This window comes from Mesocricetus auratus, unplaced genomic scaffold (genome assembly GCF_017639785.1).
Source record: "Mesocricetus auratus isolate SY011 unplaced genomic scaffold, BCM_Maur_2.0 Super-Scaffold_6731, whole genome shotgun sequence".
NCBI classification, from domain to species: domain Eukaryota; kingdom Metazoa; phylum Chordata; class Mammalia; order Rodentia; family Cricetidae; genus Mesocricetus; species Mesocricetus auratus.
Genome location: NW_024429185.1, coordinates 12,767,389 through 12,783,835, shown reverse-complemented (window position 1 = coordinate 12,783,835; position 16,447 = coordinate 12,767,389).

Below are 16,447 nucleotides of genomic sequence, written 5' to 3'. Positions count from 1 at the left end.
TTTGGTAACAATCTACTTTTCATAAGCACTGAACACAGAGGACTTTAAAGTGTCACGGGTACTGAAAAGCATGAGGATGTGGTTCTCGCTTATGAGTCTCTGTCCTGCGTCTTCATTTCTCATCTTAGTCTGAGACAGGACTCACTCCATTAATATTTCTCTGTTGAGGTTCGTTTGGGAGAGGGGCCCAATTTGGGTTCCATTTGTGATAAGCAAACATTGGTTAATTCCTCTAATTAAACCGCATCATTAGTAGGACATCTTCCCCTCCCTTGGGAACAATACATGTCAATATAGTTCAGACCATACATGTTCCCCAAAGACCCATGTATCGAACCTCAAGCGACAGGGCCTTGAGGAATTATGGCCTCCTTGGGGGCCTTTGGAGTCAGGCCCTGAATTGGATAGTCCAGTCTTAACCCCATTCTCTCTGGTTTCCTCTCAGGGTGTAAGGTGAGTGGTTTCCCTCAGTTCTACATTCCTGCCATAGTGTCAGTATTATATAAAGCAAAGGAATGCTAAGGAATGCTATCTACTGAAAAATGATTTGTGGAGCATTCATATGTGGAAACCCACATATAGAAATCAGAGAAGCTGGCCTTTAGTTAGAGTGGAAGATGGGGTCAGGTAGAGGGAAGAAAATTGGTTCTGAGTTGAATGAGCTTCCTCTGGCTATTACTTTCTAAGAAACCAGTTCACAGAGGTGAAAACAGTTTGGTGTTCTCTGGTTTTAAGGGTTGACTGATCTCAAGGTGTGCCTCTCTTGGAGCTGTTGCCACGTGGAGGTAAGGGGTTCAGCGAGCTGAAGGTTTGATTGGGTAGCTACTCGGGATCACCATGCCTGGCTGGCAGCTGGGAACTGCAGGATGGAGGGCTCCCACTTGGCTTCTCTTTTGGGCTTTGGCACTCTAATGCTGTCAGGCCAGTTAATGGTTAACCTGACACTGGCACAGAATTACTTTTCCTGCATTCAGCTAATCAAAGCAACCACAGGGAATGCTGACATTCAGTTGAGTAGAGAAATAAACCTCTCTTGATGGGGGAGTGTTGTGAGTTTATACAGAAGAAGGGCAGGGAGGATGTAAACCATTGCTAAGTTGCTCTCTGGAAATGATTATCTGCTACAGGACTTTTCCAAAGCATGCCATCAAACTGTGACTAAGCCGTGTGTCTGACACTAGGGAGAGTCTACCATGCAGCTTCCAGTCCCTTTCATCCCAGGAAGCCAGATTTTTGCAGGTGATACCATGTTCAATTTTTATTGTTTGCACCTCAGGGAAAATTCTTGCCAAGAGCTATTTCTCTGGGTTCTGGCTTTTCCTGTTATTTTTATTATATCTATTATTGCCTCATCCAACATAATCAACATGAGTACCCAGCTCTGCTTCAGCAGATGAACTATGCTACCTTGATAGAGAATTTTGTAGGAGAATCTATAAAGTTCATATTGTGATCATCGCTTATCCTGGGAGAAGCTTAAAGTGTAGGAGAATTCTTCCAAGGCACTTCTTGCTGTCCAGAGTATATTCAGAACATGAAAACCACCCTCAGAGGCCTGATGTTGATGCTTATTGTTCTCCTACATGTTTTTTTTCTGTTTATACTACATTATTTAATATTACAAGCAAATGACAGAGCAGTTTATGGCCCATTCCAGGATTTGTTGCTTTTCAGTTTTGTTTGTTTTCGTTTGGGTTTGTTTTTCTTGTTGCCTTAGTCTGATGCTCATATCTTTCCTGACACCTCAGGTCATGCACCTGAGCCATTTCCCCAGTTCTATAACAAGAATAATATGCCAACTTGTAGTTAAGGGTTACTGCCAAGACCTCAGGAGGATATAGGTGTGTGGACATGTTCCCGGCATTTTGACAGAGGCCACAATACACAGTAACTCACACTTACTCAGTTTTCTTCTCTTATATGTAGGTGTCACTCTCCACTCAGAGTTATTTTCAGAAATCAGAAGACATGGATTTTTATCCTACTGTACGACTTTTCTGGGGGAGATAAGAACAAACACTATGTACCTCAGATAGTGCACTAATGACATACTGAAGAAACAATTCTACCCAAGTCTAGCTTTAAGAATGGCTGGGTTTATTGGGATTACTTTCAGGAAAACATGTGAACGATACTCTCGAAAGCACAGAGGGCTAAAGGCAGCTGCATCACCAAATTGTCTGAGCATAAACGATGACTCACAAAGCATCCAGAAGCCCCATCTGACAGCTTCCTGTTCTCAACCATTGTCTACTTCGCGAATAATAATTGTGAGTCTTTTATTTTCAGGAAGATCTTCCTGAGTCCTGTGACCTTACCTCCTGCCTTCAGGAAATACAGCATACAGACCGAGTCACAAAGACACGACGATCTTGAAGACTAAAGGGGATGTATGAGGAGCAGAGTGCGGGGTTTCTTTAGCACAGAGGCAAAAGCCCACAGCACAGCAGGCTATGTGCATGTATGAGAACAGGGTGAACCCTTTCTTCAAGTATGAGATCACCTACAACAGCACCAAATTTCTATGCATCGTCTCTACTGACAGCTATGTCCTCCTGGTTCCTCACTTTGTGCTATTGGCCATGGGTACTTACATGGTACTTTATGTTACAGATAGAGATCATTTCCACTTCACTTTTTTTTAAATGCTAGGTGAAGGTGAACGTAGCCTTGAGCCAAGGAAGTCACTGTCCAGTTTTCAAATCAGAGTAGGCTTTTGGCCTGATCTCACTCTGGAGTGGAGTGAGCATGTCCAATAGACTTAGATGCTTAGACTCCATTGTTTGTTAGATGTTTGGCCTGTGTGAAGCCTTTTCACTTTTCAGAGACCAAGCCTCTTCATCTATAATAGTGTCTAGAGCATGAAATCAAATGTATTCAGAGCACTGAACGCACTGCCTGTCGCATGCTAAGCCCTCCATAGACATGGCAGGCACTGTCATCACACTATAATGTGGAGCAAGAACCATAGTGGATCAGTGTTTATCCCTAGTACACAAATGAACTTTGGGAGCCCACTCCACACAGAGGGATCATCTCTCAGTCTAGACACAAGGGGGAGGTTCTAGGCCCTGCCCCAAATGATATGGCAGACTTTGAAGATCCCCCATGGGAGGCCTCACCCTCCCTGGGTAGCAGAAAGGGGAAGGGATAGGATGCTAGTGGTGGGCGGGGGGGTTACTGGGATTGACATGTAAAAGAAGTTTGTTTCCATTTTAATTTTTTAAAAGGGGGAGAGAAAAGAACCATAAGCATCAACATCAGGCCTCCGAGGGTGGTTTTCATGTTCTGAATACTCTGGACAGCAAGAAGTGCCTTGGAAGAATTCTCCTACACGTTAAGCTTCTCCCAGGATAAGTGACGACCACAATATGAACTTTATAGATTCTCCCACAAAATTCTCAATCAAAGCAGCATAGTTCATCTGCTGTAGCAGAGCTGGGTACTCATGTTGATTATGTTGGATGAGGCAATAATAGATATAATAAAAATAACAGGAAAAGCCAGAACCCAGAGAAATAGCTCTTGGCAAGAATTTTCTCTGAGGTGCAAACAACAAAAATTGAACATGGTATCATCTGCAAAAGTCTGGCTTCCTGGGATGAAGGGGACTGGAAGCTGCATGGTAGACTCTCCCTAGTGTCAGACACACGGCTTAGTCACAGTTTGATGGCATGCTTTGGAAAAGTCCTGTAGCAGATAATCATTTCCAGAGAGCAACTTAGCAATGGTTTACATCCTCCCTGCCCTTCTTCTGTATAAACTCACAACACTCCCCCATCAAGAGAGGTTTATTTCTCTACTCAACTGAATGTCAGCATTCCCTGTGGTTGCTTTGATTAGCTGAATGCAGGAAAAGTAATTCTGTGCCAGTGTCAGGTTAACCATTAACTGGCCTGACAGCATTAGAGTGCCAAAGCCCAAAAGAGAAGCCAAGTGGGAGCCCTCCATCCTGCAGTTCCCAGCTGCCAGCCAGGCATGGTGATCCCGAGTAGCTACCCAATCAAACCTTCAGCTCGCTGAACCCCTTACCTCCACGTGGCAACAGCTCCAAGAGAGGCACACCTTGAGATCAGTCAACCCTTAAAACCAGAGAACACCAAACTGTTTTCACCTCTGTGAACTGGTTTCTTAGAAAGTAATAGCCAGAGGAAGCTCATTCAACTCAGCACCAATTTTCTTCCCTCTACCTGACCCCATCTTCCACTCTAACTAAACGCCAGCTTTTCTGATGGCTTTCTTCTGTATGTGGGTTTCCACGTACGAATGTAATGAGAGATGTATGAACTAAGAAAAGTGGTATATTGGAAAGGAGAGTTGATACTGCGCCTGGGATCTTAGAGAATCTATTAAATGTGCCAGCTGGTAGGCAAAGCATAAGGTCGCATGACCCAGAGATGCCTGGAAGTTGGACACCCCGTGTGGTTAAGAGTTGAGAGTAAGAAGTTAGAGGGATGGAAACTGAGCAAAAACTAAATGCTTATGCTGACGTGTTAGAGACAGGGGGCTTCTGAAGGGCAATAAAGTTCAAAATACCCTAGAATAGAAGCTAAAGGGAAAGTTGAAGAAGAGCATGGAAAAGGAGAGCCAGACAGCATGAGTCTCAGGAGTAACGGGTGCTGAAAAGAAGTGTAGGAGAAATGATACGGCTATGGTGTGGGGAAGTATCCCATGTTCACATTGCCATAGCAGGACAAGGAGGGGAAGGATTTGAAAGATGAGAAGTTTCATTTGAGAGACCTGTAAGGAAACCAGTCTCTGTTGTAAGCAGCCAGACGTCAGGGAAGCCAACGTGTGGTAGAGAAGCTTAAAGACCGAAAAGAGTTCATGATGGTTTGACGTTCTTCAGAAGCTTGAGGGACAAAAGTGGTTATTTCATCAAAAGAGAATGTGAGTGCTGGAGAGATGGCTCAGCAGTTAGCAGCACTGGCTATTCTTCTGAAAGGTTAGGGTATGATTCCCCGCCCCACACTGCAATGCAGGACCATCCACAACTCCAGTTCCAGGGGATCCAGTGCCTTCTTCTGGCCTCCAAGTGCATTGTACATGCATGATGCATATAAATACGTGTATGCAAGCACCCATGCACATAAAATGATATTTTTAATTTAAAGAATGTAAATATTGTTGTGGTGTTGAAAACCAGGAGCCAACACCCAGATGTTGCAAAGTAGACTTTAATAATGGCTGGGCTGTACTTTCAGTCTCCTGTAGTAGAAGAATGACAATGGCCCAGATTAAAGGCAGAGTAATCTTTACATGCCAATCGAGCAAGTGATTGAAAGTAGAATTTTGCAGTTATTTTTATGATCATGGAAAAGGCACATGTTTTGGGTTTATGGTCAAACAGTTAACATACCACAAAACATCTTATGGGTAGTCAATTCCCAAACAATGGAAATAATTTACAATATGTAATTCACAAGAGTATTGAGGAAGAGCCAGTCCAAAACATTGACCTCTAGCTAAATACATGATCAAAATCTAGCATGGTTCAATTAAAAAGAAGATGTAGTCAGCTGTCCCTTAAGAGGATGAGAAAAAGAGAGTACAAACAGCTATAAGGCTTTAACATTGCATAGGAACAAAAGAAAGCAAGGATGCCTGTGTCGGTATTGATCTGCGATGGTTAGTATGTAGAGAGCCTCTACAATGCTCTTTCTCAAAGCTCATTCTGTATAGATCACTTATAACAGACTCACTTAGAAACCTAAGAAAAGATCAGGTTCCTGACCACTGCTACTTTCTTACAAAGCAGTTGTTGGCAAAAGTGGGTGAGAAAGTTGCGGGTGAGGAGGGTGATGCTTAGAAACCTGCATCATCCAAATGCTTATATACCCTCCAGATTTACATGCTCAGATTTAATCCCCAGTGCTCAAGTGTATCTTGAGATGTGAGAGATTGTCGATCGGGAAGGCAGAGCCTCCATGAATGGAGCCAGAGCCCTTACTTGTTGTTGTGTTGAAAAGCAACAAGACCATTAAAATGGAATTAAGTCACAAGCATCCGTATCCATGAAGACATGAGTGTAGTTTCCATGCAAGTGGATTAGCTGTTGTGCAGATGGTCTGCTGTAAACTATATGCATGCTTCTTCTCTCCATTCCACACCCACCCACCACTCCTGCACACATCCTGGGGTTTGCTACCATCTGTCACGTTTCCCACCGTGAGGTCCTCAACAAAAGCCAAGCAGTTGCTGGTGGTTTTATCTTAGGTGCCCTGAATCTCCCAGAACTGTGATCAAGAAGAGACCTCTTTTACCATGTAAAGCAGTCTCAGATATTGTTACAGTGACAGAAAATAGACTGAAACAACCCACCTTCACTAAGAGACGATCCCAGTGCACTGTGGGGACTCTTATCTTTTTTCAGGGAAACATTCCAAGCACCAAATCTCGTACGGAGCATGTGAGAGGTGAAGACTGCTCAGGATTGCCCGTCTGAACAGACAGCATTCTAATGCTCATCTAGGGCTAACTGCCCCACCCACCTGGTTTTCTTTTAAGCTTTGCAAAGAGACCTCATCCCCTTATGTCCCCCGCACCTTCAGCCCACTTCAGTTCTCCTTGTGTACCAAACCCTCCACAAAAGCATCAACAATCTAGGTCAATGTTAGAAATGACTTTACATCCCTAAATTCAGATTTCTCTGTTGTATCTGGGTTGGATACTATACAACTTAACATCTGACCTGATCGTTCCTTCCTTTCTATATTCTTTCTCATTCTTTCTCTTTTTTCATATGTCCTATCATATTACATTAATTTCCTTCCACCTTACTATGAGTGCCTCCGTTTCATTTGCTAGCTTTTTCTTCTCTATATAGCCCTTATAATTGTTGAGCATTCAAATCTCTGTGTGTGTGTGTGTGTGTATGTGTGTGTGTGTGTGTGCTTCAGCTAATTCTGTCACTTCCACTAAATAATTCAGTCATTCTAAAAACATTTAATGAACACTTCATATGGTCATACTCTACATGTTTCCAGAATTCAGTGACAGGGGTAAACTACTTCATGATTCCAAATAACATCTATCTCTTAGTATATCCAAAGCAGTGTCACTGTTCAACAATTAGCAAGAAAAAATGTGGTACCTAATCACACGGGATTTGCTATTTTTGCAGAAGTATGAATAAAACAATTTGCAAAGTTCATTCTGAGGAGCAACATTAAAGCTGGGTCATGAAACCAGAATTAGATGGAAGTCAGCAATGGGAAGAGGGCATTTTCCAGCGAGAAAACACCCTGTGCACAGTAATGAGGTAAGAGGAAGCTTGAAATATTTGGAGATCTGTCAGAAAACCAGGGGAATGGAGGGAGGGATTGGGATGGTAAGCTGGAGGGAAGTCCAGGGCTAGCACATGGGGAACCTAGGGTCTGCTCAGCACTTTATTCTTTATCTTATGATTTTACTCAGGAATCCCAGGGAACACAACTTAAAGATCTTACACGGCAAGAAATACAATCCAGTCTTCATTTTCAAATATTTTCCTAGCATGAAGGTGGTTGCAGCAGACACAGGGAGGCTGAGAAAGGTGTGAGTGGCTCGTGGGCTAATAGCAGTTGATGGAACACCAATGTTTTCTTTTTCTTTGCAGCTGTTATCCTTACTGGGGATTGAACCCAGGGACTTGCTCGTCATAGGCAAGTACTCTACTCCTGAGCTATGAAGTCACCCATCACGACTGACACTTATAGTCTTTCTACCTCCTCTTCCTACTAGATCCCTGACCCTTGAGGGGAGGGATTAGATGAAGACGTCCCATTTAGGACGGGGTGCTCCAAAGTCCCTTACCCTCTGCACATCATGTATTTATGGGTCTCTGTGTTAATTACCATCTACTGCAAGAAGAAATGCCTCTGTAGCAGATGGTAATTGGATACCATCTTAGATAGGGCTACTATTGCTGTGATGACACACCATGACCAAAAGTAACTTGGGGAAGAAAGGGTTTATTTCACTCACAGTTCCATATAACACTTCATCATCAAAAGCTATGAGGGCAGAACTCACACAAGGCAGGAACCTAGAGGCGGAAGCTAATGCAGAGGATATGGAGGGATGTGGCTTACTGGCTCGTTCCCCATGGCTTTCTCAGCCTAATTTCTTATAGAACCCAGGACCACCACCCAAGGATGACCCCATCCACAATGGACTGGGCCCTCCTCCATCAATCGCCAATTAAGAAAATGCCTCACCTGACCTTATGCCGGTGGGTGTTTCCTTATTTGAGATTGCCTCCTCTCAGATGACTTTAGGGTGCATCAAGTTGGCTATCCATCACAAGGGTTGAACAAGGTACTGATCTAAGGGTACAACAGTGTGTCATTAGTAGTCATTTTATTGATATATTTGTTCCTTTAGCTGTATAACAGTAGTAAGCTTTCCCCTAGTCCATGACCTATCTAGTCTCAGGCTATTTATTGGCTTCTTCAGCAGTGTCGTGTATGGGTTTCATCTCACAGAGTGAACCTTAAATCCAATCAAAAGTGCTTGGTTATTTCCATAACATCTGTGTCACTATTATACCAGTATATCTTGCAGAGAACTTGCTGTTGAGGTTGCAATGTTTGTAACTGGATAACACTGAGGATTAATTTTCTCCTCCTGTAGCACACAGAGTTACCTTCCAGCATGATGAACACTAGTCAGTAGGGGTGAAGCTTCTAGTTGGCTACCAGCTTGACTACCCCATCTTTGATGACATGAGTAAGACTTGTCTCTTGTTTTGGGCTATACCATCAGGGTGTAGAGAGTAATCAATAGTCTTAGCAATAGCCTGTGATGTTTGTGGATCCATAAGATCCCTTTGGTCAGTAACTCAACAAGAGGTAATCCATTACTAACATTATAGGTTTTACTTTGTGGCATAAAACGTCCAGTTTGGGCATTGTCTCCTGCATTATATGCTAGCTTCATCTATATTACACACACACAGAAACCTCTATAGCATTAGGTTTCCATGTAGTTATACTAAAACAAAGACACTCAAGTATTCTATTTTTTACTTCATTTATGTATTTATTTTGTAGGTGTGGGATGGAAGATGTGCTTGGCACACATGTGGAAGTCAGAAGTCAATTTATAGGAATTGGTTCTCTCCCTCCTGTGTGCATCCCAGGATGGAACTCAGGTTGCCATGCTTGGCAGCAAGACTTTTTACCTGCTAAATCGTTATCATTCCCTTAGAGCTATGTTTTATATTTGTTTCAGTTGAGAATACCCATTTTCACAGATATAAAATATGGAAAATTCAACCACCAGTTATAACTCTGCTCCTATGGGGATAGAATACTAAATTTCATCCAACCTACTAACAATTAAACGTTCACTCCTAGTCCGGGATTCTTTCTACTCACAATGTATTCATTTGTCACTAACTCCTATTTGTATCATCCAAGCCAAGCCTTCAAGCTAAGCATTGACACATGCTTTTACAGATTACAGATTGCAAATACACAACCATTTACACATGTACTCTGGGCATTGAGCTGCAATGTTCGCTTCTGGAAATGGGTACCATCAAGCATCCCAGGCAGGAAGACAGGCAAGGAAAATGATGTCACCTCACCACGTGAGGCCACAAGGCACCACTTCCTTTTGTTCTAGACTTTCAATCACAAATGCTTGCTGGAAGCCGGGAAGAGAAGCTCATCCCTGGAGATACCCACGGCCATGTTTCTTCTCTCCTTCTTTCTGCCACTGTACTGTTACTTTCCAAAGCAGTCAAGAAGGTTAAGAGAGATGTGTACAGCTTCCAGTCTCAAGAGAGGTGCAGAGAGTGTACTGAAAGGATCTGCCTATGAGGGAGTACAAGTAGCAGGACATCCAGTTTTATGGGATGACTAGGACTGGGGTTTCACTTGCCTCCTGGAGCAAAACTACAGAGTGCCTCTCAGCCCTAAAGTCTCGAAATTCACATGACTTTAAAACTTATTGTCTGCCATCCTTGGAGTCATGAATAGTGATAGGACAGGCCAAGCTACTGGCATCGTTCCCTCTTCTGGGGCACTATTGTTACTTGCTTCAAACTTTGTACCATGTGAAAAATACAATATTAATTATGGAATTTCTCAATAGATGCTTTGGCTGCCATTTGGTTGGTCACTTTGGTGATGAATCTGATATCTTCCTGTTCTGAGGAATCTTGCAGTGCTTTGGGGCTGAAGTCAGGCAATATGAACATTGTCATTGTCCCATTTATGCAAACCATTGCTTTGGGCCTTGGAATCCTAATCTGAGGATCATTTGCTACTTTAATTGGTTAGATACTCATGATGTTAGGCTGGTTTTAAAGAATCAGAAGAATCAAGCCCACTGCTAAATTATGTTTGGTCTGGTCTTTCAGCAGTCAGTGCTGTCATGCTCTTATTTATCAGGTGTGAAATATGAACTCAGTATTTGATGAGCAGAACATGTATCACCACAATTGCAGGTCATTGCACTGGTTTCTCGTGGGTGGGAAGAGCTTGGCAGTGGTATCTGAAGAGTTCAATAGACATGGGAATATGCAAAGCATTTATATCAAGGGCCACAACAAAATAAATGATAGGGTATGTGCAGGAACAAGCCAGTGTGATTTAGAGTTTGTTTTTACATGCTTCATTAACATCTTTCTTTGAAGCAAAGCCTACTTTCTAGTCTGTTGAAGAACTGTGAGAAACAGTAACAGGATATGTTCTGGGGCAGTCTTCTCCGTGGTCCAGTCAGGGTGCTTTGCAATGTGTTGCTGGTTCGCTTTTCCCAATGTGGCTGCTCCAGGGTGGATAGCTATATTTTTAAGGAAACAGAGAACCTTGGAATGATGCTTGCATCTTGTATTTTCTGGGCTGGGCCATCAGCATGGTGCAGGTCTTTTTCTGAAATCTAACCACTCATTGGAAGGCCAGCAGGTGGGCAAAAGAGGAAGTCAGCTCAGGAGAGGTTTTTGTTGTTGTTGTTTTGTTTTGTTTTAATACAGGATGGATTTCAATAAGTCTTGGAATGAAGAACTACATGACAGATTTCCATGTAGACAGGAGAAGGAAATGGGATTTCAATGAAGTATAAAAAAATGTTCTGATGACCTGTGAATGGAGGCAGATCTTTACTGAGTGGATAAAATAAGCATCGACATTCTTGTAGCATTGTATCCAGGGATGCTGATTTGATCATAGTGTTGACATCATGGTGTAAAATGTAGAAAAAAATATGGAGTTCATATGCAAAGAAGGCCCCAAGCAAATTTCTAACTTGCAATTTTTATAATTGGTTATTAAATTATGCTAGGCTAGCAAGATGATTTTCTGAGTAAAGGTGCATGCTACCAAACCCGATAATCAGAATTCTATCTCTGGGATGCATATAATAGGAGAGAACCAGCTCCCAAAAGCTGTCTTCTCACCTCTACCTTGGCACTTGTGTGTTCTCTCTCTGTCTCTCTGTCTCTGTCTCTGTCTCTGTCTCTCTCTGTATCTCTCTGTTTCTCTGTCTGTCTCTGTCTGTCTGTCTGTCTGTCTCTCTCTCTCTCACACACACACACACACACACACACACACACACACACACACACACGGAGGAGCACAGATCATGGATGGGGAGTGGCCCAAACTAACAACTGTCCCACCAAAAGAGGGAGTAGTCCAAAGTTGACCACCAGCGCCATTACAAGATGGTGTTGGGAGGAAGCCATGGAGGCAAGGCTTCCAGTGTTTACTAACTCACACCAGATGAGGTCATCATACTAGAAAACTATGCCCAAAGGGGATAGGACACTAGATATGTAATAGGAATACCTTTAAAATTTTTGGGTAATACTTTTCCTGCCCTGAAGTTTTCTACTTTAAGAGGGCTTCACTGCTAAACAACAAATGAGATCTTGCTTGACTTGACTCTCTGTTGTGTCTGATTGTCTCCAGTTTTGGGGAGAATGCGGGACTGGCGAACAGCACAGGCACTCTACCCTCTCCGACCTTGACCCAGGGGCCCCCAGTGACCCCCAACACACACACACACACACACACACACACCATATGAAGTCACAAAAATAAAGAAATGTAAATCTTAAATTATGTTATAACAATAATTAAGTGCAAAAATAACTACACTGTGTAGACAGGGAAAGAGAACAATGACTTACTTTGTGGATTAAATTTAAAAGATGTCTGTATCCTTGGCTAAACAAAGCCAGTGTCAGAGTCGATGCTAAATGATTAAAAGGGCATTTTATTATGTATAACCAAAGCTCATTCACACTGATACTGCTCAGCTCTTATGTGGCCAGCCCTTCTTAACTCAACATGCCTCTGATTATCTCCACGTAAAATCCTTGCTAGGGCTGGTGAGATGGCTCATCAGGGAAAGAGGTAGTCTAGCAAGCCTGACAACCCGAGTCCAGTGCCCCGGACAAACATGGTGGAAGAGAGAACCAATGTGTGCAAGCTGTCTTCTGATCTCTGCGTACTTTGTGGCACATATGTGCAGGCAGAGACCACACACAGAGAGAGAGAGAGAGAGAGAGAGAGAGAGAGAGAGAGAGAGAGAGAGAGAGAGAGAGAGAGAGAGAGAGAGAGAGAGAGAGACTAAGTGAGGGTAAAAAAAACCCTTAAGGTTTTTTGAAGGGCTGAAAGAGATTTCCGGATCTCTATAGCCTGATGGTTGTAAATGCCTCAATAAACTTGAAATTACTCCGAATGCAAAGGAACATAAAATATATGACATAGTTTCATGATGTAAATAAAAACAATGAATGCTGTGCTGTGACGAACTAGACATTTAAACTAGCCAGCAAGGATTTGAGAACACCTACTGGGTGTCCTTAACTGGGTTAAACAAGCTATATATAACGTACATAATGGGAAGCATTTCTTATGCGTTTTGTACAAACTCCTGGAGACAGTACTTAGAACACACAAGCAAATGCCAGTTCCCTTTTATAGCTTCCTGAGCCTGACAAACACAGTTTCAGCGCTGGTCCCACTTTAACCGTGTTTGGAATAGGGCTTTTAAAGAGGTAAACTAAGGTCCTGAGGGTAGGCCTGATTCCATATAACTAGGACCCTTAAAAGAGGAGAAAGAGCTACCAGGCTGTGTGAATATGCAGAGAGGAAAGTCATCCACACACTGAAGAAAATGCCCTTTGAAGAAACCAGGCCAGCTAACAACTTGAACTTGGCCTGACAGCATCCTTACTGGGAGAAAATTGCCACTGTGTGAGCTGCTCAGAGTATTTTATTATGGAATCCCTAGCAGACACATTCAATTATTATGTTTGGGAATAGCTTGTCAAAAATAGGCAATGCTTTTGCTCACTATCCTCCCAATAAGTAGATTCATTCTTCATCTCACCAGCCAAAACTATCTTAACAACTCAGCCTTAAAGTATGCAAATTAGATACAATCATGTTCCTTGGTTTTGTTTTGCTCTGCTTCCTGGTGCTAAGGACTGAACCTAGGATTTAGGACAAGCTAGGCAAGTCCTCTATCACTATGCTATATCTCCAGTCCCAAACGTGGTATTTGAAAGCTTGTTTATCTCCCTGGTTATGGGACAAGACCCTGTTAAAAACAAAACAGCAACAAAAAAAAACAAACAAAACAAAAACAGGCCTTTCTTTGTCCTCTAAGTCTTAAGAGAAATTGTGGAAAATGACGATTAAGCTGTGTGCTTGATTTTAGACTGCAACAATTAATGGGAATGTCATCTGTACATATGTTTCTCTTATTGGTTAACAAATAAAGCACTGTGTGACTAGTTACCATGCAGGAAGGATAGGCAGGGCTACCAGCTGAAGAGAATTCTGGGAGGTGTAGGCAGAAAGGAATCGCAATGTGAGCCTGGGAAGAGAAGACTCAATTCAGGCATTCTCCGGTAAGATAAGACCATGTAGAAATACATAGATTAGTAGTTGTGAGTTAATAATTAAGACAGAGCTAGCCAATAAGAAGCCCTAGTCGTCGGCCAACAGTGTTGTAATTAATATAGCGTCTGTGTGTTCATTTGGGAAGAACAATCGTAACAACCATGACCAAGACCATAAAAGAAATATATTCTGTCAGGGACCTCCAGCCATCAGTCAGCTAGGCTGTATCACATACTCATAGAGAAGACGTGACACTAAGACTACCCTGCCACCCCTTCTGACATAAAGCAAATTCCAAGTAACAAGCCTGGGGTTTACCAGTCAGCTAAAGATTAGCTTAATTGGAAAACTACAAGGTCGTCAGGAGATAGGCCTGAGTAATAGTAAATTGTAATTGATAGGATCGGACCCTGATGTCAGGTTACCAAGCAACATAGGAATTCCTACCCCTGACTTCTTGCCCTGTAGATTAGGTAGCCAGGCAACACAGCAGACCACCTCTCCCACTGACCTCTTGCCCCTGCAGCTGCAAGTATACCTTCCCCCTTCCCCTCCTCAGTTCTCCTATATAAATCCCTTTGTGATGAAATAAAGTTGTAGCCTTGATCAGAATCCTGTCTTGGCGTCCATTCCTGTATCCCCTGTCCTCCATCTTTCTCCTAGGTGTCTACCAGACCCACGTTGAATGTCCTGCGGGTCGGGACAGCTCACAGCCCACCTGTGAACTCCTGTCTATTAAAAAATCCTCATTCTCTTGTCTCCTTTAAGAGTTCGCATCCTCCTCTGCCAGACACTGCATTATATCTGGCTCACCTCTCCTGCTCTTCAACAGCAGTGACTGTCTCCGCTATCCTTTAAAATCCACCACATTTCTTTGCAGAGAGTAGGGGATTCAATAAATGTTTGGACAGAGGCTCTGGCCCCCTCCTTTCTATCCTCCAGCAACCCTAAACTAAGTCTTTAAAGACGCAGCCCTACGACTTGAGCTTGGCTCACTCATCTTGCTGCCTCTAGAGACCCGCTCCTGCCACTCTTGACAAAGCCAGAGTCTGGCCTCTCTGACAGCCAGTTTTACTTTCAACTTGTGACTTCAAATTGATGGCTAAACTCTTCTCCACTGCGGTGGTTTGAATGTGAAATCTCTCCCACAAGCTCACGGGTTTGAACGGACAGTGAGGCTGTTTGGGCAGGCTCTAAAATCTTTAGATGAGAGGTCTCACTGGAGGAAGTGACTCACTAGGGGAAGGCCTTGAGGTTTTACACCCTGGCCCCAGTTCCCTCTGTAGGCTTTCTGTTTTCTGACTGTAGAGGTCATGTGGCCAGACACTTCACTCTCCTCCCTCTGAACTTCTCTGCCATTATGACTGTATCTCCTTAAACCATGAGCCAAAATAACCCTTTTGCCCCTTAAGTTGCTTCTTCACAGGTATTTGCAACAAGAAAACGTTACTAATATGCAGCCCTTTCCCGTAGAGTGTGGCTATAGTCTGCCTTGCATCTCTGTCACCGGAAGCCCCAGCATGCTACCTCATATTGTCTTCTCTGTGGGCCACTTTGTTCCCCACCTGTTCTGAATCACCACCCAGCTTATAACCAGTTGGTATCTCAATTATTTTGCCTGTGTAATTCCAGGATGCAGTGGTTTGAACGAGAATGGTCCCCGTAGTCTCATAGATTTGAATGCTACGTCCCCAGCTGGTGGAACTGTGTGGGAAGGATTTGGAGGTGTGGCCTTGTCAGAGGAGGTGTGCCACTGGCGACAGGCTTTGGGGTTTCAAAAACAGACACTGTTCCAAGTTATCTCTCCCTGCCTCTTGTCTGTGGATCAAAATGTAGACTCTCAGGCTCCAGCTTCAGTGCCACCGCTACTGGCCTGCCTGTTGCCATGCTCCTGGCAATGATGGGCAAGGACTCCAACCCTCTGGAACTGTGAGCCCTGAAGTCAAATGCTTTCTTTTATGAGTTGCTTTGGTCATGTGTTTTATGGTGACCATATAAAACTAAAGCACAGGAAAAGAAGCCATGCAGAAAATGCAGGAAGCTACCCAAGAATCTGTAATCTTCATCTGGTGAGTTGCTGGTTTGTATTGTACACAGAGTGTGTAAGAGGCTGAACTCCAACTCTGAGCAGTCAAGCTACTGTAGTATGTGCTCCTTTTAACTTTGGGGTGACTATAATCTCCAAAGCCCATTTTACCCACCCCAGAACAGCCTCTTGGGGAAAGGCCCTCACCTACCACAGTTACTTTTAACTACCATGTTCAAATAAAGATGACACCTCAAAAGCAATGCCCTGTCCTGTTTCCAGAGACAAGATTTAACCTGAGTTTTCAGCTGTTTCTTAATGATTTTGGAACTCACTCCCTTATGACCCAGGTACCTTGACTGCCAAAAGTATTCCCCGTGGGATTGTTCACTCTATTCTTCTCCTTTAAATGACCGCGAAACTAAGACGGTTTCTCTTTGTATGGCAATTGGTCTGATAATTCATGAGATCATACTTGGTCATCGCTTTAATTTTGCCATATGTAACACACTTCCAACCGAGCTCTTACACAGTGATGAGGCGCCCGCGCCACAAGCAAGTCCAAGATATCAGAAAAAGA